This window comes from Anabrus simplex, chromosome 2 (assembly GCF_040414725.1).
Source record: "Anabrus simplex isolate iqAnaSimp1 chromosome 2, ASM4041472v1, whole genome shotgun sequence".
Lineage (NCBI taxonomy): Eukaryota > Metazoa > Arthropoda > Insecta > Orthoptera > Tettigoniidae > Anabrus > Anabrus simplex.
The window spans coordinates 742,884,996-742,908,419 of record NC_090266.1 but is presented as its reverse complement, the minus strand read 5'-3'; the positions used below and the strand labels follow the sequence as shown (position 1 = coordinate 742,908,419).

The 23,424-nt window shown below is 37.7% G+C and overlaps 1 protein-coding gene across 1 annotated transcript in view; it reads left to right on the top strand.

The window, feature by feature from the left end:
- Nucleotides 1–17,821, top strand: part of LOC136864429 (golgin-84) — a 148,632-nt gene extending 130,811 nt beyond the window's left edge. Inside the window, exon 11 of the mRNA XM_067141415.2 lies at nt 17,044–17,821. The gene's annotated coding sequence lies outside the window, so the exon portion shown is untranslated. The remainder of the gene's footprint in view (nt 1–17,043) is intronic.
- The last annotated feature ends 5,603 nt before the right edge of the window (nt 17,822–23,424 follow it).

Sequence of the window (23,424 nt, the reverse complement as noted above, 5' to 3'; positions counted from 1 at the left end):
CATTACATGAAAGATTCGGCGTATACTCCATAAAGATGGGAAAGACGCAGGGAGATGGTTGTTGGTACTGTTCTGAAAGGGATACAGTAGAACACACTTTTTTCTACTGTGTTCGGTGGGAAGAAGAATGAAGGAAAGCCTGCCAACAACTTGGCCGACAACTCACGCCAGGGAATCTGGTTCAGATCATGTTGGAGAGTCCACTTGCCTGGAACACAGTGACTGCAGTGGCGACATGCATTATGGGGACGAAGGAGAAAGAAGAGAGAGGGAGAGCATAATAATATAAATCACTCCATTCTGATGTCATGCCGTCAAGCAGTTCAAGAATGGGCTGAGTGAAGAGGGCAGGGGTTTTTAGTTGGTGGAAATTTAACTCCCACACAGAGTGGTGCCTTTGAAAGATTTTCCCTTGCCACAAAAAAGTAGTAGTAGTAGTAGTAGTAGTAGTAGTAGTAGTAGTAGTAGTAGTAGTAGTATAGTTGGAATTCCAGCTGGGAAATAAGTGATCATTGTTTCATCATGGTTCTTAAATCAAAACCACCAGTGACTTGGAAAAATATTGAAGGTCTGTCTCATTGATATGTTCAGTGTTTAACATTCTTTACTTCACATCAGATGAAGTAATTTTGAAGACAAAAGTTTTTTTTTTAATTGCAAAGCATGCAGAAATGATTTTGCCACTTTGTAATTGATAAGATACTTCCAGCTTTCATCACTGATCCCCACGGTTGATATCTCAATAAATGCATGGGAAATTAGTGCTAGAAAAGTGTGGTTGTGACTGGAGTTTTTTGAGATTATTTGTTTCCCCTATCACCTGTATTTCAGTAGGCTACTCTTTTGTGGTTATGTATCATTGTTGAGGATCAAGATATCCCAGACTTGATCTCATCAGACAACGTTCTTCTGCTCATATTGACACATGTCATTATTAATGGTAACAAAAACTTTTCAGTCTGTCAAACACACAGCAAGTACAACATAAATTATAAATTATAAAAATTCCTGTAAAAATACACATTATCTTACAAAGAATGACATGTTTTGTTCTACAAGAACATCCTCAGATTCTATCAAATCACTTTGAACATGCTTATATATGTACAGTATTGTTTACATTGCGTAAACTTGTCAATGATAGAGAGTTTAGTGATAACATGAACCAGTAATGACAAAAAATAAATTTACAAGTATTAATATAATGAAAAACTTGCGTACTTATGTAGACTGCTGATACTAAGTCCATTGTCACCAAACACTATTCCAGGACTGTGGTCATGGAAAGTTTTGGGTAAGGCATAGTGCGCACGGAGAGGGGAGGGGAAGCATGGTCGGGGCCTTGTGGAGCGTTGTGGATCTCTCCTATTGGATGATAGAATCGAGTATACTGTACAGTGGAGAGGGAAGGGGGAAGTAGGGCGGAGTGACTGGAGCTCTGTGGAACCTTCTATCAACACTGCAGAGGGGAGAGAAGGTTAATGACCTACTTCATGTTAAAATCTACTTTATGTAATGTGGATGAATGCAAATGAATGATTTTAGGTGAATAAAGTAAGGAATTCAAATAGAGACTACCGTAACTATTAAATGTTATTATTATGATAAAAGCTAATTTAATGAGTGAGTGTTGTCAGATGTTATGCGAGTAGAGCGAAGAGGGGGGAATTTTTAAAATATGTATGGTCATTCAGGTTAGTTACATTAGCATTTTTTGCATTGTAAATTTCTATTGCTTCCTTTATATTCAAAGATTTACTTTTATTTTCGATGTGTAAAATTTTTAGATCATTGTTTATGTCTGTGAAATGGTGTGAACAGTCGTATATGTGCTCCCCGAAGGCTGAATGCCGATTATATCTGATCGCGTTTTTGTGTTCTTTGTATCTTGTGTGGAAATTATGTTTCGTTTGACCTATATATGTGGCATTGCAGTTAGGTTCTGGGAACTTGAGTTCATATAATCCTGACTTTGGGAAAGGGTCTTTCTTGTTTAGGTTGCACTATCTGATGTGTCTCTGTAGTGTGTTGTTTATTGTAAAGGCTACTTTTAAACCTTATTTCTTGAAAATGTTAGCTCTTTGTATGTGTTATTGTTAATGTAGTTGAGAACCACGTATTTTTCTTTGTCATGTGTGGTGCTTTCCCGGCGATTTTTCTTATGTTTATTTAATAGTTTATCTACTGTGCCTGGAGGGTGGTTGTTTTCTTTCACGATTTGTTTAATGATTTGTATGGAAATAGCTCTGTGTATCATTGTATTCAGTCCTGCTGTTTTGTGCGTGTATGGGTGGTTCGACTCGTTTTCAGTAGTGTGCGACGTCTGAGTGGGCTTTCTGTATACTGTACTTTGTAAGATAGGTTGCATTATTCTTGTTGATTGTGATGTCTAAATATTTTATTTTCTTGTTAGTTTCTGGTTCCATTGTGAAACTGATGGACTTGTGTAAAGAATTTAGTGTGTTTAATAACTGGTGTGCATTAGTGATGTCCTTATCATATATGCATATGACATCATCCACGTATCTGCTCCAGTGTAAGATTCCTTTTGAATGTTGGCCCATTAAGAAGATGTTTTCAAAGTTACTCAGAAAAATTTTTGCTATTATACCTGATAATGGTGAGCCTATGGCTAACCCTTCTTTTTGGCAATAGATTTTGTCATTGAATGCAAAGCAATTTTGGTGTAGTGTTGTTCTAAGGAGGCTGATAATTTATTTGGTTTCTTGTTCCACCTTGTTCAATACAAATACAATGTTGTTAGATGGCTTTTTACAACATATATTTTATTGCAGTACTAGTTTCGGCGCTCTATTAAGGCACCATCATCAGCTGCGTAATAAGTAGAGAAACTTGAAGATATAACAATACAAAACAACATACTGATATACTTAACTCCTTAATGTCTATCTAATGGTAAGTTTAAAACTCTAAGTTACAAGCAAGATAACCCTTGTGGGTCGAAATTGTAAAATCTCATCTCTAAGTGATGAGTTGTCCTCAAGATTCTGTGATGGCTATTATTTTATACATTCGTAAAAATCAAGTTCAACTACATTCTTAAAATCGTGAAATTAAAGCTGAATCAAGTCCTAAAATATTAAAATGTTCATTTCACAGATGCATTAATGGCCATTTATTGGATAAAAACTCGTCGTATTGCTAGACTGTGCCGTCTTCCGATGTTTGTTGATATGTGGAAACTTAGTTCTGATATTGTATTTCTAGTGGTTGGAACTGATTATTTGCCCTGATGTTATTAAGCGGGCATAGCCTCTCAGTTCAATAACCCTGTAATGACGAAAGCCCACTGTTAATAGAAAAGCGAGATAAAAATATTAGGAACCTGATTGAATCAAAATGTCATTGAAGTTGACTCACCTCAACGGCTATGTATTTTGTGCGGCGTCTGCAGCACGACGAGTGTGTCTGCTCGTGTCAAGTGCGATGTGATGAAGCGCTAAGGAAGGGCAAGTAGGGGTGGCAAGGGGAATGTTTCTGGAACATTGGCAATGTAGGAGAGGGTCCGGGGGCGTTGCGGACGAAGACAGTAGTATGAAAAACTGTTACGTAGAGTTCAAAAGATGGACAAATTTTCTGGAATTCTTAGTTTGTCGAGTAATAGAATCAAGCAATCGTATAACACTTTCGGTTTCTCGGAAATTTCATTCAAATTTAGGTTAGCGTTATAATACAGGTCTAAATGTATTAGACACGCTTCTGTAATGTCAAGCCTCGCTCCCTTAGCTAGTGTTTCCACGATTTCAAGATCGTGATCTATGTCTGTGAATTTATGTTTGTATTCATGGACGTGTTGGCCTACGGCTGAAAATCTATTATATTTCACTGCATTGAGATGAAGTTCCTCACGTTTAATGTTAGTGATGTCAGAGGATATCATACATGTGCTTTCTGTTATTTTAAGTTTATTTAGTTCTTTTAATTAGTTCTAGACTGTTTTTAAATGATCTGTCTTCTTTAAATGAAATTTTTTTCTTGTAGAAATAGGTTGAGCTGTTTGCTTAAATTGTAACTTGGCGCATCTTTAAAATTTACTATTGGTCTAATGGGACACGACTGTTTGTGTATTTTGGGGAGGGCTCTTAGAGTGAGGAGTTTGGGTTTTTTTTATGGTGAGGCTTTCTTTTTCTTGTTTTGTGAAAATAAAGTCTGTTTCCTTGATAGCTTGTTTTATTTTGTTTTGAATTTATTTGTAGGGTCGCGTTGTAATTCTTGAATACCGTTGTTGATAAATTCTATTGTTTTTTTAATATATACTCGTCTTTCTTCATTATGACTGTTGTGTTACCTTTATCCGCTTTCGTGACAATAAGGACACAATGGACATCCTATTCCAACTTTTTACACAATTACATTAAAAAAAGAAACAATCCAAAAACAGAAGGTCATTGACAATAAAATACGTAACCTAATGATTAAACAGAAAAATCCAGAAAACAATAACCACAGCAAACTCACTAATTTTCACCCTAGATTAATTAACAGATCAGACACTACCTTTTCAAAGAATCAAATAAATTTGCTAGAGAAAAGTCTCAAATTCAATTGCTAGGAACGTCATACAAAAACAACATAAAACAGCTCATCACTGACGTAGAAATAGCTTGCGACAAAATACCCTCTCCACGAAGAGAAATAATAAAAAACGTAGCCACCAACGAAGCCCTAAAAATTGTCGCACAAGAAAATTCCACCAAACAACCGAATTGTCCCACTCAATACTCGGCATTAAAAACAGTTAAGAACAAAATTAAAAACGACAACCTTATCGTCACGAAAGCGGATAAAGGTAACAAAACAGTCATAATGAAGAAAAATGAGTACGTAGAAAAAACAGTAGAATTTATCAATAACAACAGTATTCAAGAATTACAACGAGGCCCTACAAATAAATTTCAAAACAAACTAAAACAAGCTATCAAGGAAACTTACTTTATTTTCACAAAACAGGGAAAAGAAAGCCTCACCATCAAAAATCCCAAACTCCTCACGCTAAGAGCCCTCCCCAAAATACACAAACAGTCGTGTCCCATTAGACCAATAGTAAATTTTAAAGATGCGCATAGTTACAATTTAAGCAAACAACTCAACCTAACCATGTCAAACTTACTGGCCTGTAATTTTCAGCTTTATGTCTATCACCCTTTCCTTTATACACAGGGGCTACTATAGCAACTCTCCATTCATTTGGTATTGCTCCTTCAACCAAACAATAATCAAATAAGTATTATCGGCACACTTTATCTTGGTGCATTTGTGTACGGGGGTGAGGAGTAAGGAGGGACCTGTCCCGGTTCCGGTAGTGCTGCCAACGGAATGAAAATGGAATATGATCGATCGATATGAAGTTTCTAAACCGTTATTATCTTAAGCCAATAACTGTGTCACATACACATTATATAAGATTATATAACATTTCTCGATGCGAATCTTGTTCCTAGCATGAATTCTATAGTTTGGCTTTGCTGTGTGAACAACAGCAGTACTAGTACGTAAAGTGTACGTCAGATGTCGCACAACGATGCTTAAGCGATTCATAGTTTGTGTTTCAAAGGTTGCCAGTACGAATCTCGAAGATTGCCGAGGTCGACCTATTCAGCACTAGAGTGTAAATGCACCAAGATAAAGTGTGCCGATAATACTTCAGACATGGTACTATATCTTTAGTATAGGTATCCCCCGAAATCTTGTCAATTCTAGCTGCTTTTCTAGTTTCCAACTTTTGTATCTTATTGTAAATGTCAGTGTTATCATATATAAAGTTTAATACTACTTTAGCATTAGTCACCTCCTCTATCTGGACATTATCCTTGTAACGAACAATCTTTACATACTGCTGACTTAATACTTCTGCCTTTTGAAGATCCTCACATACACACTCCCCTTGTTCATTAATGATTCATGCAATGTCCTTCTTGGAACCTGTTTCTGCCTTAAAGTACCTATACATACCCTTACATTTTTCACTAAAATTTTTATGACTGCCAATTATGCTTGTCATCATGTTATCCTTAGCTGCCTTCTTTGCTAGATTCAATTTCCTAATAAGTTCCTTCAATATCTCCTTACTTCCGCAGCCATTTCTAACTCAATTTGTTTCCAATCTGCACCTCCTTCTTAGTCTCTTTATTTCTCTATTATAATAAGGTGGATCTTTACCATTCCTTACCACCTTTAAAGGTAAAACCTGTTTTCACATTCCTCAACAATTGCTTTAAACCCATCCCAGATTCTGTTTACATTTTTATTTACCATTTTCTACCGATCATAATTACTTTTTAAAAACTGCCTCATGCCTGCTTTATCAGCCGTATGGTTCTGCCTAATAGTCCTACTTTTAAGACCTTCCTTTCTATCACATTTATTTTTAACTACGACAAAAACAGCTTCATGATCACTAACACCATCTATTACTTCGGTTTCTCTATAGAGCTCATCTGTTTTTACCAGCACCATGTCCAGGATATTTTTCCCTCTAGTTTGTTCCATCACTTTCTGAATCAGCTGTCCTTCCCATATTAACTTATTTGCCATTTGTTGGTCATGCCTCCTGTCGTTCGCATTTCCTTCCCAATTGACATTTGGTAAATTCAGATCTCCTGCTACAATCACATTCGGATTCCTTTCCATAGCTGATTAGCTTATCAAATAATTCTCAAACCGTGTCAGCGCTACCCTTTCCCAGTCTGTACACTCCAAAGACATCAAGTTGCCTATTATCTTCAGAAATGAGCCTTACACCTAGAATTTCATGTTTGTCATCTTTAACTTTTTCGTACCTTACAAATTCTTCTTTCACCAGAATGAATACTCCCCCTCCCACCATTCCTATCCTATCTGTACGATACACGCTCCATTTCCGTGAGAAAATTTCTGTATCCATTATATCATTTCTCAGCCATGATACAACTCCTATTACAATGTCTGGTAAGTATATATCTATTAAATTACTTAATTCTATTCCTTTCTTTACAATACTTCTACAGTTCAACACTGTAATTTTTATGTCATCCCTACTTGACTTCCAGATCTCTGTACCCTTATCACCGCTCCCTAGACCACCCCGTGTCCCTGAATGTACCTCCCTATTACTCTTCCAAACAAATTTCCTAACTTATACGTACCACTGTGGTTTAAGTGATGCCATCTGAGCGCAGATTCCTATCTCCTACCCACCTATTAGGATCTAGAAATCTCACTCCCAGTTTCCCACATACCCACTCCATAGTCTCATTTCCACCACTTTTCCTCCAACACTGTGTCCCAGTCCATGTTTCTTTCTATAATACTGCATTGGATTGTATCCTTCCATCTCAATCGTGGTCGTCCATGGCCTCTCCTTCCTTGCATTTGCATTTCCATCACCTTTTTTGGCATTCTTTTGTCACTCATTCGCTTTATGTGCCCAAACCATCTTAGTCGGCTCTTCTCTATTCTATCATTCATTTTTTCCAATCCAATTTCTTCCCAGATTTTCTCATTCCTTATTTTGTGTCTTCTACTCTTCTGTATCATACCCCTCAAAAACTTCATTTCGGCTGCCTGTATTCGACTCTCATCCTTCTTTGTCATTGTCCAAGTTTCTGCTCCGTAAGTTGTTATGGGTACGTAATACATCTTGTATATAGCTTCCTTTGCTTCCATTGGCACATCTTTGTCCCATAACATGATTCTTACACTATGATAGAAACAAGTTCCTGCTTGAATCCTCTTACTAACCTCAGCATCCAGTCGAGTATTCTCCATTAATTCACTCCCCAGGTATTTGAATGCTTCCACTACTGTACTCCAGGTGCTTGTCTGCAAGTCTAATCTGACCTTTCTCTTCTTTCTCCCCTCTAGTCATAACAAGAGTTTTACTCTTTCCTACACTTATTTTCAATCCACATTCTCAATCTTCAAATTCACCACATCCAACTGTTCTTGAACCTTCCTCTCGTCTTCTCCCCAAATCACAATATTGTTTGCAAATAACAACATGTTCATTTCTCTTCCTCCATATGTGGCTTTTGGTGTTCTCATGATGTCATCCATTACTATTGTAAACATGATTGGTGATAGAACACTTCCCTGTCTCAGCCCACTAGTTATTTTGAACCAACTTGTCCTGCTAACTTGTGTTTGCACACAACTACAACATTCCTAGTACATTGCCATGATCATTTTTATTAATCCCTGTCCAATTCCTTTTTGCACCAGACTGTCCCAAACTTTAATCCTGGGGACACTGTCATATGCCTTATTAATGTCGATGAATGTCATCACCATATCATTCCCGTACTCCCATTGCTTTTCCATTAGTTGTCTCATAATGAAAATGGGCTCTATTGTTGACCTTCCACTTCTGAAACCAAACTGATTTTCTTTACTTTATTCACCTAAAATCATTAATTTGCATTCATCCCTATCATATAAAAGTACATTTTAACATGAAGTAGGTCATTAACCTTCTCTCCCCTCTCCAGTGTTGATAGAAGGTTTCACAGTGCTCCGGTCGCTCTGCCCTACTTCCCCCTCCCCTCTCCACTGTACAGTATACTCAATTTTATCATCCAATAGGAGAGATCCACAATGTTCCACAAGGCCCCTCCCATGCTTCCCCTCCCCTCTCTGCGTGCATTATGCCTTACCCAAAACTTTCCATGACCACAGTCCTGGAATAGTGTTTGGTGACAACGGACTTCTAGATAAGTCTAGATAAGTACGTAAGTTTTTCATTATATTAATACTTGTAAATTTAGTTTTGTCATTACTGGTTCATGTCATCACTAATCTCTCTATCATTGACAAGTTTATGCAACGTAAACAATACTGTACGTATATAAGCATGTTCAAAGTGTTGTGATAGAATCTGAGGATGTTCTTGTAGAACGAAACATGTCATTCGTTATAAGATAGTGTGTATTTTTACAGGTATGTTTGTAGTGTTATAATTTATATTGTAATTGCTGTGTGTTTGACGGACTGAAAAGTTTTTGTTACATTTAACTAAGTCGACACTTAAAAATATGGCTTCATTCTTAACAAAGTATTAATGGGATAAACAAATAGTGTATTGCAAAGAAAGGAGTTTAAAAATTAATCCAGTAAATGAGAAGGGTTATGGTATGAAAAGGGGTGACAAACTTTCAAAGAGTGAACAGTGTTGTATGGACAAAACCAAGCTGGAAGTTGTTAAAAGGATGTTGAATACGTAGACTATAAAAGCCAGCAATGCAGATGATCAGAGCAGATAAAGAGCACCAAAATGTACGGAGTAAGTACCTTGAATAGTGTAAAAATATCAAATAGTGAGTTGCCAGACTTTGAATATGACATTCAGAAAAATTATATTTACCGTTAATTCAGTGGTTAAACCAAAGCAGAAACATGGTGAGCATTGGCTGTAGTTGTAAGTAAATTTGCCAAAATAATAACAAGAATTCCAAGTTGTACTGCGTTTAGTGGAGTGTGAATAATGCAGAAAGGGATAAAGATATGGACACACAGTGTTAAACTAAAAGTTGAGTATTCATTGAGGCAAAGAGGACATGCAGTATGAAAAGTGTCAGGCATGGCATATAATCATCAAATGAAATATCAAAATAAGGGTTAGCTAGGTGGACTGGATGAGAAATATACTTGATGACTTAGGAATTGGATACTATTGGAAGGTGGTTGTATAAGAAAGTGATCCATATAGCAAAAGACATAGAAAAATAGACAGAACATGAACAGAATTTTGCAAAGTACAGTAAGGAAAGAAAAAAATTGGGACTAAAATGTTCACTTAAATTTTGAGGTTGATTGGAGTATACAAGAACTGAGGTAGCAGCAGTAGTAGTAGTAGTAGTAGTAGTAGTAGTAGTAGTAGTAGTAGTAGTAGTAGTAGTAGTACCTGTAACTCTTCTGCCTATGTAGTCTGCATATTGATTTAAAAAAGTGATGATGTCTACCTGTATGTCTTATAAGAAAGAGCAGAAATTTATAACACCCTATCTCAGTTTTAACTTTTTTAATTTCTTTATTAAGAAGTTGTCTGGAATATGCCTCTGTAGTTTGAAAGCCATATTATAAATCACATATTGACAAACTGGAGAGAATACAAAACAAATTTTTACTATTCCTATACTTTAAATGATATACTAATCATTCTTCATATTTGGATGGAATGTCATATGGTAACCTCCTATGTGATTTTAATTTTGTTTCCTTAAAGAATTGAAGAGAAATATCCCAGGTTTTCCTATACGAATGTGTGAATGGCATATTGGACTATAGCGGTGTACTTGAACAGTTTAATTTTAATGTGAAAACCTCTAGCTTACGTTTAAGGCAATTTTTCCTATTGTAATCAAAGCAGAACTCTCTGCCATAAAAATTCTCTGCTGCAGGGAATGTGTGGAACATTTTATAATCTAATATTAAAGGGCATAGACATAGATTTTGATTTTACATTTTCAAAATTTCTTGGTCAGGGTATAAAATTGTCCGAATGTCACAATTTGTAGACTTACTTCATTTCATATATATAATTGTCCTTTTAAAGAGAGATGTTTCTATTTTTGTTCTTTGTTGCCCGTGTTAGGCCCCTTTAAACAACAAGCATCATCATCATCATCATCATCATCATCATCATCATCATCATCATCTTTGCTGCCCATATGTCCTTTGCTCTAAAAATAATGTATGTGGCTTACTGAATTTTTATTTAAACTTTTCTATAAATGATTGTGCATGTTACTGTAACATTATATATGGCTGTATGATATATTTGGTGTATATAACAGCCTTTACTATTAGTTTTTCTTTATGTTTTTATGTTCTTATTTTGTGCTTTTGTAATTTTGACTCATTGTATGTCTTTAATTAGTCTGCTGTAATTGGAGCAACGCTCTGTTGTAGACTACATTAATTAAATAAATAAACAAATAAATAAATAAGAAGTCCTCAAAATGTCCACCATGTGCCCGAATGCATGCCTGAACACACAACCTTGTTGATTGTTGGACACGTTCGAACACTGCAAGCATTGCATGTATTGATGATTATGCTTGTTTAAAGGGGCCTACCATCTAAGTCATCGACCCAAATTGCGTGTATTCAATGGCGACCTTGTTCCATACGCTGGCAAAGTACTGTAATGTCTGTAAGTCTGTAATGGCATGCCTGACTCTAGACTTAATGCTAAATATGAACTAACCCCCCCCCCCGTTCCAGCTGATAACTAAAATAGGTGTACAACTTTTATTATAATTTGAAATATATGTTGTAATTTCATCTAAACAACAGTTTATTATGTATTGAATAAGGTGGATCCAAATCATAATAAAAGTTATGATCTTGGTTCAATACGGACAAACAATGAAATTTATTCATTTAACTAAAATAGGTGTAGCTCATAAACGATTTATTGTAGGGCATACATTCATATGAACTTACTGTGTTGTTTTAGGATGTAATACACTGTCCTGCGATGGTTTCATTGTCGCCATCCTGTATTGCTTTTTAGGATGACTTCTGCATCCTGAATCAGGTTCGATGTTAATTTTTCCCCATCACATCACATTTTCTCAAAAATCCTATATTACATTTATTTCATCACATGCACTAATGCACTTCTTACATTGTTAGGAAGAGTGTTGCTTTAATTTAGATGTCCATATTCTTTTATTAATTTATTTTATTATTTTATTAATTCGACGTCCTCCAGCCATCTCATAGTCCTGTATTATCACGCTCAAAGTGTAGAGCTGGCAACTATGTACAACGTAGCCTGCAACGCGCGGTTTTGTCTGAGTGGCGTCATTCTCTCGTTGTGCTTCGTCCGCGACAGTCTGAGTTGTGTTTCGCTTGCTAGTGAAAAGAGATTTTTATCTTCATAAGCGTTCTATATGTGAGTGACGTACTGTATTAATATTTTTATTGAACTTACATCTCTCAACATGCCACGACGTGGCTGCAAGAACAATCCAGATACATTCTGCTATGTATGTGGAAGTTTCATGCCGATGAGACAGCGGCGCAATATAACCGAGTTCGTGAGAAAGGCCTACTATGCCTACTTTGGCTTGAAACTTGGAGACCAAGACAAGCCGTGGGCACCACATAAGGCTTGTAGAACCTGTAAAGAGCAGTTACGGAAATGGGTGAACGGTAAGCGAACTGCGTTGCCATTCGGTATTCCATTGGTGTGGCGAGAACCCTCACACCACAGTACTCACTGCTACTTCTGTTCTGTGAATGTGAAGGGATTTAACAACAGCAACAAAGGTAACATTATGGATCCAAACAATATTTGATCTGCAATTTTACCCGTTCCTCATGGCCCTGATACACCAGTACCACAGCATCCAGAACATTTACAGGATTGTCCCTCTTCTGGATGTGACACAGAAATGGCGGGCACTAACTCTGACTGTGATTTCTCCCCTGAATGTGTTGAAAAAGAACCGAGACTGTTCGAACAAAGTGCATTAAATGACTTTGTTTGAGATCTTGGCCTTACAAAGGAATCCGCTGAGTTACTCGGGTCTAGATTTCATGAAAGGAACATGTTGGCACCAGGGATGACGTACTATTGGTACAGTCATAGCGAACAAGAATTTACACCCTTCTTTTCTGAAGAGGGAGCCTTGGTTTACTGCAGCAACATTCCGGAGATTATCTTGAAACTAGTATGGCCCTATTGACTGGAGACTTTTCATCGACGCCTCCAAGCGTAGTTTGATGTGCGTCCTTCTTCACAATGAAAACAAACTAGCATCCATTCCCGTTGCTCATTCAGTTATTATGCAAAAAACATATGGAAATCCTGAAATGCTTTTGTGTAATCTGAAGTACCGTACCAGGAACACAAGTGGCAAGTGTGTGGAGATTTCAAAGTGATAGATATTCTGTTAAGTTTACAAGAAGGTTACACAAAGCACCCCTGCTTTTGGTGTGAGTGGGACAGTCGAGCAAGGTTACATCACTGGACTCAAAAAGAATGGCCACGTATATAGTGGATTGTAGAGTCGAAAAACATAACACAAGAAACTCTTGTTCACAAGAGCAAAATACTGTTACCTCTGCTTCATATCAAACTAGAGCTTATGAAGCAATTTATTAAGGCCCTAAACCATGAAGGTGAATGCATTCAGTACGTATGTCATCGATTCCCAGGCATCACTAATTCCAAAATCAAGGAGGGTATTTTACAGGTCCAGATATCAGAAAACTTCTTTCTGATGCTAATTTTGAAGACTTTATGTGCGCTGCAGAGCGATCAGCATGGTCAGCATTCCGGAATGTGGTCAAAAACTTTCTTGGAAACGCAAAGGATTCAGACTACAAACAAATGGTGGATAGATTGCTTGTTTCTTTCCAAGATTTAGGCTGCAAAATGAGCTTGAAAGTGCACGTTACATTCACATATATATATATAAAATAAGAGTTTTGTCTGTACATTGCTCAGAATTTAAAAAGAATGGTATTTCTATATCAGTCATGTCCACAGTAACAAGGGAATGCATATTTTTTTTTTTATTTTTTTTTTTTATTTTTTTTTTTTTTTTTTTTTTTTTTTTTTTTTGCTAGGGGCTTTACGTCGCACCGACACAGATAGGTCTTATGGCGATGTGAAGAGAATTTAATGAAAATCGGAATGTAAAGTCGGGTGATGAACCACTACAATCCAGGCTATAAATTATTTTATTCACGCTGAGTGAAATCGTAGTTTAGGGGAAGGCCTGAAATTTAATTCTCAAATGTTTATGTTATTAGTGGTCATGTCTTAATGAAAATCGGTATGCAAAGTCGGGGTAATATGTCGATATAATTTAGGCCATAAATAATTGTATTCACGCTGAGAAAAATGGTAGTTTAGGGGAAGGCCTAAAATTTAATTCTCAAATATTTATTATATTAGTGGTCGTATCTTCACGAAAATTGGTAAGCAAAGTCGGGCAATAAGTCGCTATAATCTAGGCCATCAATAATTTCATTCACACTGATTGAAATGGTAGTTTAGGGGAAGGCCTGAAATGTAATCTATATATAAAATAAGAGTTTTGTTTGTACATTGCTCAGAATTTGAAAATAATTGTATTTCTGTATCTGTCATGTCCACAGTAACAAGGAAATGCATTTTTAACTTTTCCGTAATTTCTGTCTGTCCGTCTGTGTGTATGTACACGCATCACGTGAAAACGGCTGAAGAGAATTTAATGAAAATCGGTATGTAAAGTCGGGTGATGACCCACTACAATCTAGGCTATAAATTATTTTATTCACGCTGAGTGAAATGGTAGTTTAGGGGAAGGTCTGAAATGTAATTCTCAAATAAGTTATTTATGTTATTAGGGGTCGTATCGATAAATACTACATAACTAACGTAACTTTAGTTATGTCGTAATTTAGTAGTTATGTAAGAAGTTATTAAATGTCCGATCACTTATGTCTTATACATTGTTACCATACTGCATATAATCACAGAGATATTCATGAATTTGGATTTTTGTTACTAAGTCCATATCAGCGCTGAGTCACGCGAAAATGGGTAAACAGAACTTAGTGAAAATAGGTATGTAAAGTCTGAGAATAAGTAACTACAGTTTACGATATAAATAATTTTGTAAGACGCCCTAATGTGAAGGCCTGCAATATAGAAAGCTCATAAACCTTATCAACAATAACATTACATTGACCATTGTTTGTTGTGATGTGCTTTTTGTCTTCTGTTTCCACTCATCCCTGATAGATAGGATTACTGCAGCGTACCAAGGTTTTATAAATTTCATTTACGTCGCACCGACACAGGTAGGTCTTATGGCGATGATGGGATAGGAAAGAAATAGGGGTGTGAAGGAAGCGGCCTAGGCTTTAATTAAGGTACAGTCTGGTGTGACTTGTGCGAAAATGGGAAACCACGGAATACCTTCTTCAGGGATGCCGGCAGTGGGGTTTGAATCCACTATCTCCTGGATGCAAGCTCACAGCTGCGCGCCTCTAACCACATGGCCAGCTCGCCTGGTCATACCAAGTGTAACAGCCTGCCTGTATATTGGCGGGAAGTAGCTGGGGAGTTAGATAACTTTCTTCTTTAGCATACATTTTCTGATATTACTGGTACGTAATACACTGGTTCATCATGGCATTCGAGCTATTCAATCCCTACTCTGAGGCACTGATTGGAATGAGTAATGTGCATATTTAACGGAATAATGACAGAGGAGTGTTCACGGCAGTCTGTGACCTGGTTATTCCAGCTTTGGAACTTTGGACTGTTAGATCGGCACCGTAGTGCTGTTCGTTGAAAGTGAGAAAGTGTGCAGTTTTTCATTTGATAGAGTAATTTATACAATAACATTGCTTTCAATCGCTACATTCCTACTGACGTTTTTGTAATGGCCTATGTTGAATTCAGGTAGGAAAACCACCAAGTCAGTCTTTCTGAGAATCCCGTAGCGAAGCACGGGTACATCAGCTAGTGTGGACTATTTCCCTGAGAACATAGGGAATGCTGAGCGAAGAGCAAGGAGAAAGATTACTGCTGGTTACTAAAGAAAGAAGGTCCAACTACTCCTCACACAGAAAAAGCAAGGCGACGAAGACGAGGACACCATAAAATTGAAACCATAGACTTGCCATTCTCAGTACATGAGGCTTAATGCGTGGTAAATTTTGGTCCATTTGGCTGTGTTTTTCTACAGATCTGTTAACACAATACACGACATATTTTTATATTATATTCATAAGTATACCAGTTTAAGATAGGAGTGATCAGATGAGTGAAAATAATAAGAAGGATGCGTTCTTTACATGTGATAATGGTAATCTTGCATGTGCACGTGCTGCACATATTTATCAAATTTTCATTTTGAATTTGTACAAAAACCTGATGTGATGGGGGAAACTGACTTCAGTTCCGGAATCAGCATGCCCGAAATATAAAAGATAACTATGTAAACTTCATGCAATGATCGGAAAGTTTTGAATTCGCAGGTCATTGATATCTTCCACCACCACTACCACCACCAGTCACTTCCCACATGCTCTTTCCGGCTAGGCACAAGCCCCCGGGGCATCTTGAAACATCTTCTGGAACATAATGATGACAGAATGGCAAGTCAAGACAGATAGTTGGCTCATCTTCTTACGAAAGTCATCGAACTGCATAGCAGATTTGAGAGTATCTTCCCCATAAATGATTCACATCTAGGTGCGAGGCTTCCTACTGTTAACTTCTTTTTCCGGGTTGAACTGTGTTGGTGTTTCTGTACCTTATGAGCAGGTTGCCAACTTTTCAAATACATCCTTCACGGGGAGGATATTCTTATATCTACTAGGCAGTTCAGCGACCTTCATAAAAAGATGAGTATCAGCATGGCTCTCCTGGCCTTTCTAGATGCACCCCGGCGCTTGTACTTAGCCTGTAGGAGGGGAGGCTATATGAGGCGAAGCACAGCGGCAATCTTTGTAGGTGATTTTACCTGCCTGGGGAAACCGATTACCTCAAAGTAGGGGTGCATCAGTTGCCTTGATAAGAAATACTGCAAAGTATTTGAAATGTCAGCAACCTGTACATAAGGTAAAAAAAAAAAATCACAGTTCAACCCGTGGGGGAATAGAAAAAGAGTGTTAATATTAATTGTCAGGCATGTTAGAGGCTCTGTTCGAAAATCTTGCTTCCACTGACTTTGAACTTCAAAATTTTCACACTTGATATACCACTTAAAAATACTCTTTCATTCCTCAAACATCAACCATGCTCTGGCAGTCTTTCATTATCATACATCATGCATTGCATGATCTTACAATTGTGTGAGTAGTTACATCTGTTGAAAAAACACTGTATTACATATTGTAGCGATAATTCAACTTTGACATCAGTACACAAGATACCATATGTTAAGGTGTGTGTACTCATTTTTGGCTGACCCTTATTTTGTTTATATTCCCAGCTAGGTAATGTTCAACATTTTGTTTATATTAGTAGTTATATTTGTTTTCTTTGTGGAAAGACTTTTCAGTAGCATTACCAAATTTTTCTTTCTGTTTCAGGAGCAGATGTGTCTCTTAAAGGCTGTTGTACAGTATTGACAGCAATGTGATGTTGATTGAAGTTCTATGTACATAATATTATGTGGGACATGATGCAAGGACATTCCAATCCCATTGTGTTAAAATTTGTATTAGCACATGTACAGGAGCATTCTAGAGTAAATGACTGATGTGGCAGTTTCAGAAGTTAACTTAAAATTAAATATTTTTAATGACTGTATGATATAATTGGGTGTATAACAGCTAATCATATCCAGTCACTGTGGAGGAAGATTTTATGTAGTAAAAGCAAAAAATAAATCTGTTTAAAAGGGTTACAGAAACGTGAAAAAGTTGGGAAACTGCTATAATGTATAAGGGTTTGGCAAATGGTGTATTATGGGAGTAATTACTCACAGTTCATCAAGAACTCAGTTCTCTATGTCGTGATGACTCCTTATTGAAGACAAGACTGCAGAAATTAGGAGGAATTGTTCCTGTCTAACTTTAAGGTGTAGATGGAAAAAAAATACTGCAGTCTTCTGTCCAGTTGTTCATGGGCTGTATGATCTTGTATTTGATGATTTGCGATGAATCTATGATTGGTTGTCACATGACAGTATTGAACATATAATTGGAACATCCTCCTGTATACTATCATTGAAAACACATTACATTTTATTTCCAGCTATGTTGTCGGTTTCTTGTAAATAATATCTTACCACTATGCCTAAGTTGTATATGAAGCTATACTTATTTCATTGTTGCTAGTATTGTAAAATTAAATCTGTGATTTGTACTTTTAGTGTTGTAATTTTTCTTTTCCACCTTTTACCTCATTTCCACTATTTAGGTTAGGGTAGGCACTGAACAAAAGGAAAATAATTGAATGTGCACCATTCCAGTGCCACTCTCGTGAGAGGGGTAGTGAACACAAAGTTTAAAAAAAGTAAACTCGTGTCCTCATCCCGAGGTGGTGCTGCTCCTTTCAGGCACATTCACATCCAATGAAGGTGAACTGCTTGTACCATTTTTTTAACCTCATACCAGCCCTTCTGCCATTCCTAAATCTTTGGAAGTACCGGAAATCAAATCTGGGCCACCAACGATGACAGCTGATAGTGCAAATCGTTACACTATAGAGGCGGACTAGATAAAATTGTTTATTACCCACCCGGAACTTCTGAAGTTCTCTGCAGCATGTGCTCAGAAATATTCACAATTGAGAAATATGAAACCTAACAAGTTTCAAAGAGTGGGAACAATATGAGGAATGAAGAAAGTCCAGTTTATAAGAAGTATGAAAGTAGTTCCTATGTTATGATGAGAAATTAAGAGCGAAAGAAGGAAGATAAGAGCCTGTGATCAGTAATTATCATAGAGAAGAAATGTGAATGTAGTCGGTATTATGACTAGAAGAAGAACTGTGTCACCAATGAACAGGCAGATGATAAAACCACTGAATGACAAGGGGCAGAAGCATGAAACATAGGTAGCAGTGTTATGGAGGAAGAAAGCCCAGTTGATTTGAAATAGGAAAAGGGTTCCTATGTTATGATGAGAAACTAAAAGTGAAAGAAATGCAAAGAAAAGTAAATGAAGAGAGCCATTATCTGTGATCATCAATTTTGATAGAAAAGAAATGTTAATTTAGTCAGTGTTATGATAGCAAGAACTGTTGTGAAAAAGATAAAAATGCTGAATGACTTGCATATGTATGTAGATCAGAGAGAAGTGGTAGTGAAAGCAAAAATGGTTAATTACTGGTCTTCGATCAAGTAGTAGATAAGAGTAGAAAAGCATTGAATGATCATGCAAGAAGTTAATGAAATTCTATGTTGAACTTAAGTTTTTTATTGTTAAATTTCACCTTCTTGTACATTGTGTATTTGTATGTATGTTCAGTGATGTGGTGATTAAAGGAGAAAATGAAATGTGAAAAGTACATATAGCATTGTTCAACCTACCAGCCCTAGTTTATTATTTTTATTATCGAACATTTGTGTACTTGGCAACAGAGGTTTTTTTTTTTTTTATGACTGTAAACCTCATTTTTAGTGATTGAAGATACCAGTGAAAGAAGTTGGTGGGTGAGACCTGTCTGGTGATGAATCTGCTGGTGATACAGGCAAGCACTAAGAATAGATTTTCGTGAGCAATACACTTTCTCCCATTGTATGAATAGAAAATAATTGCATACATTATGCATTTCATTTTATGGGAGGCATGATTAGTTAAGTAGCTTTGCTGCTGGCATTTCATTCTTACCGCTTATTAAAGTCTTTGCAGAAAATTCTATGTTGAACTTCAGTTTTTTATTGTTAAATTTCACCTTCTTGTACATTGTGTATTTGTATGTATGTTAAGTCCTCAGTCCAAAGGCTATTTGGATCCTCAACAGCTCTGCCATCAGCTGCCATAGATGGCCCAGGCATCATTTAAGAGGCGTACTAGGGAAATGAGTGAGGCAGTTTCCCGTTGCTTTCTTCACCAGGCTAGAAGTTTCTATTACATATCAGTCTGACAAGCCCACTAAAATGCATGCACCAACTGACCCTATGAGCAACATTTTCACACCATTCAAAACAGAGACTAGCTGCATAGGGAATGGCATTACTAGCATCGCTCATACCTCTGCCACTTTCATATTGTCAAAACCATAAATAATAAAACAGTGGGGTCTCATTTTCATATTATTTACTGTAATATTATTGTATTATCCACTGATACTAATAGTGATACATTTATAGATTCACTATCAAGATATCCCTGCTTTGCTATGGTATTATACTGAAATTTATAATTGAATGCTTAACGTTTTATATATAATCCGATGAAATTCGCGATCTGACTCGTTTTCTGAGAGATTACGGTAAAGTTCCTCACATTTTTCAATCTTTCTTTCCAGCAATCGTTTTCGTACTTCCCGTGCTAGTTCCAGGTAATCCACCCGGTCAGTTGGGTTCCAAAATCTTTGCCATCTTTTCCTATAAGCTTTTTTAATATGGATCAAATCCTTGAGGAGATCCGGCGTGGTGTCGTCCTGGGTGCCATGGCGGTACTAAACTCGCGTCCGGATTGCATTCGTAGTCATTACCCGGCCAGGACCCGTTTCCAGCGTGGTCCGCACAATTTGACGACGGTCCAGAACATTATTATTATTATTATTATTATTATTATTATTATTATTATTATTATTACGGGGTTACCCGTGGACCAGCAGAGGTGAAAGAAGGTGCCAGGGTGAATGGGTCTAACTAATATCAAAGTTAATTTAAAACTTTAACAAAGGTTATATTTCTTTAGAATTTCAAAAATCAACAAATAACAATAAAACAGGTCTCATAGGCAAGTTAGAAATGAGTCACATAAAATACAAGATAGTGAAGTCTACAAATCCTGGGCTTCAAGCCCCTCGCTTTGCATTTCCTGAGCTACACGCTCAAATTGACAAGGATCACCACTTTACTTAAGGGCAGAAAACCCTTAATACATGGAACCCTTGCTCCAGTAATTACAATATCAGGCCTCTCAGAGGCACTTTTACAACACTTGAAAAATAGCTGACGTGCTCTCAGTTCTCAAGCCTACTCAGGGCTATATCAGAAAATTACAATTACTTGCCATCAAGGCACAACTTACAAAATTTGAAACAGGGGTATCTAGTACACAACCTATTGGGCCGTTGCAGAAAAGAACAGGTTAAGTAAATGGCCCGAAACACAAATTGAATGGAGGCGAGTACTTGCACTCGCAGATACGATTTCTTAAAACCTAAGGGGCACTAGGCCGATGAAACAAGGGCTATTCCCAAACTACTGAAGTGACTCGTATAAGAATAAATTAAGACATTACGGAAAGGAAGAAAACCAGTTACAAAACGAAGTCACCTCAAGCCAATATGAAGGGGAGCTCGAGAGGGTACATCACTCTCTATCCCCGAATTACAGTTACAGATTTTATGAAATTTTTACATTAGCCGGCAGAACTTACATTTTAGAGAAGTTGGTTATACATAGTTAAAGTTTCAGACCTTTCCCTCAGGTTAAACTGCGGAGCTAGCAAAAAAGGAAGATGTTAGATGGCCATTACCTTGCTCAAGAACTGCTGCCTGATGAAAGAGGCGCCTCCCGCCTCCTGCTTGACACACACACTTAGACGACGATGAAATGGCCAAGAGACGTGAAAATCCGCAGTTTATAAACCCTCGGGGAAGGTTCGAAACCTTTCATGAATAAACTAGCCCCACCCTCTCACCTCAATTTGTTCTGGGCGATTTCCGACAAAAGAGTAGCGTTAAAAAAATGTTGCAAAGTTTGGGCTGGGAAGACTTTGGAGAAAGGAGATGAGCTGCTCGACTAAGTGGTACATCCGAGCTGTCAGTGGAGTCATGGCGTGGGAGGACATCAGTAGACGAATAAATTTGGATGGTGTCTTTAAAAGTAGAAAAGATCACAATATGAAGATAAAGTTGGAATTCAAGAGGACAAATTGGGGCAAATATTTGTTTATAGGAAGGGGAGTTAGGGATTGGAATAACTTACCAAGGGAGATGTTCAATAAATTTCCAATTTCTTTGCAGTCATTTAAGAAAAGGCTAGGAAAACAACAGATAGGGAATCTGCCACCTGGGCGACTGCCCTAAATGCAGATCAGTAGTGATTGATTGATTTATTAGCCAATTCAAAAGATACACTCAAAGTCGAAGAAGCAATACGGGATTGGTTGGAAATTAATTACCAAAATTAGGGATTGGCTGGGTTCAAAACTCGCGGAAAGAAAAGATAAATACTGCCAACCCAAGAATAAATGAACATCAATTAGTAAAAAAAACTTATGAATACAAAACTTCTTCAAAAAAGTTCTTTCACTTCGCACCAGGGTGCTTGATCATAGTTTTCTAGCAGTGACATCTATGAGAGAATGTCCAAACTTCTTGATGAATGGAAAACAAAAACAAGTAGAAATTCACACAGTACTGGAAACTTCACAATAACAAAATTACGTCAAATTACTGTAGTGACATCTTCTGAGTAAAGGTTTAAGTAGGTCTAGTTTCAAGTTCACTGTTTCTCCTGTAGAGGAGTTTTTTTAGGCGCAAGATTTAAATGCGTAGCGTTGGGGTGTACCTCCCGGTACAGACTTCCCCCGCTCCCCAAATGTCCTTCCAAGGGGTGACACAGAAGAATTTTGATAATTATTTCCAAGAAATTTTCTAAGTTTTTTAAAATAGACAGGTGGAAAGTAGATTAACTGCAGCTTTAGAGTGTCTTTGTTGCCGTAGAATGTGAAATACATGTTGATAATTTTGACTGCGAGTCCTGCCGCCGCTGCCGATATCCAGTTGAGGGCGCTCGGACCCCTCAAGTACCCTCAGATACACTTCTCCCGCTACTATGAGAGGTGTAGTCGTGGTGAAGGACGCCGCAGATCAGAAGTGTATCTACAGTCCCCAGATTAGTTGGCGGTTGGGACGCCGCACTTCAGCCTTTGCCAGGAGATGGACTCCGGCGCGCCGTACACAGGTAGACATCACGCGAGTGGAGTGGGCCCGTACCCCACCTTAGTGGTGGTACGGCGACGAACGGCTGCGGGGCCACTGAAACAGTAAGATCTCGGCGACAGAAAAGTGTTGTTGGTCGTGCGGCGTGCGGCGTGGAAGGCCTTTGCCAATGGTGTGGATGTGCTGGCGGCGGGAGCTTGGTAATGGCCACTCAGGAATGGACAGCAGAAAAACCAGAGGGGGAAGATCTCACATACATTACATATATATATAACAAAATCAAATAATTTGGGGCAGAAGGCCTCCCAAAATATAAAACCTTCAACCTGTTGCTACACTTTGATGGCTAAGTTAACCATGACATTACACAGGTTTCACCTGAGACAGGTCAACTCTAAAGATCCTCTCTGTGGCTGGATTGCTTACTAATAAGGTAACCGGTGTCAGAAAATCCAATATTACGCACGGCCCATGAAATCTGGGGGCAAGCTTGCCCGCGGGAACAAAGTTTCTTACAATGCCTTGATCTCCTACATTTTAATTGGTGGGCCTCCGTCCACGATCATACCTTTCCTTAACCTTTTCATGAGAAACTTTAAGATTGGCCTTAGCCTTCTTCCATAGATCTCTAATGTTATCGGGATCTATTGTCTCTGGTAGAATATAATTAAGTGACCAAAGGTTAGAGAGCGGCGTGTTAGGTACAAATTTAAACATCAGAGAAGCAGGAGTGAAGAGACTCGTGAACTGCAGAATTCAAAGCAAAGGCCAACCAATGCAGGGACGTATCCCGCCTGGAATGATCTTCATGATGAAATGCAATGAGCGCCGATCTCAGATTACGATTGACCCGCTCAGCCAGAGATGTTTGAGGACAATACGCCGAAGTAGTTACATGT